Here is an 882-nt window from a genome sequence, read left to right as displayed (position 1 = left end):
AACCCATGGTGAAGGCATCTTCTTAAGTGGTCCTTGTATCTCTCCCATGTATCGTAGAGTGTTTCTAAATCCATCTGCACAAAAGAAGAGATATCATTACGTAATTTAGTTGTTTTAGCTGCGCGAAAAATATTTTAATAAAAAATTTTCAATCATTTGTTCCCAAGTAGTGATTGACCCTCATGGTAACAAATTCAACCACTGTTTAGCTTTGTTTCTCAATGAAAAACGGAATAACCAAAGGCGAATGGCGTCATCAAAAATGTCATTAATTTTAAATGTATCACATAGTTCCAAAAAGTTTGCCAAGTGAGCGATGGGATCTTCGTCCTGCAAACCATCAAACTGAACAAATTGCTGTATCATTTGAATTGTGTTAGGTTTTAGTTCAAAAGTATTTGCAGTTACAGCAGGTCTAACTATGCTCGATTCAATTCCTGTTAAAGAAGGTTTAGCATAATCATACGTAGTGCGTGGAGCAGGATTCTGATTAGCAGCAATTAGCAGTATCGTTCTCTTGCTCTTCCTCTGTGTATCGTAAGCTTCGCTTTATTTCTCTTCGGTTTCTGCGAACTGTGCAATCGATCTCACTATCAAACAGTAATGGTCCTGACGGGTTTCTTCTAGTTATACACTATAAAAACTGCCAGGAACGAATAAAAGAAAAATTAGAAAAGAAAATAAAATTTTAAATTGCAAATAAAGTAGAATGGCTAAAGTAATAAAAATCGAATGTTCTTAATATCCTAGTTCCCCGGCAACGGCGCCAAAAACTTGATACGTGATATTCGTGACAGGTTTTAAAATTTATAATTAATAGTTCTTGAAACAAACTATTATCATGATGAAGGCAAGTGTATCTATCGAACAGTAGTATAGCTT

The 882-nt window shown here is 35.0% G+C and overlaps 1 non-coding gene across 1 annotated transcript; it reads left to right on the top strand.

Moving 5' to 3' along the window:
* On the top strand, window positions 1-107 carry LOC121204320 (small nucleolar RNA R71). Its single transcript, XR_005899248.1, has one exon. It is a non-coding gene; the product is annotated as a small nucleolar RNA R71 (small nucleolar RNA).
* The last annotated feature ends 775 nt before the right edge of the window (window positions 108-882 follow it).

The sequence above is a fragment of the Gossypium hirsutum genome, chromosome A07 (assembly GCF_007990345.1).
Source record: "Gossypium hirsutum isolate 1008001.06 chromosome A07, Gossypium_hirsutum_v2.1, whole genome shotgun sequence".
In the NCBI taxonomy this organism is placed as follows: Eukaryota; Viridiplantae; Streptophyta; class Magnoliopsida; order Malvales; family Malvaceae; genus Gossypium; species Gossypium hirsutum.
This window is presented reverse-complemented; position numbering and strand designations above follow the sequence as displayed.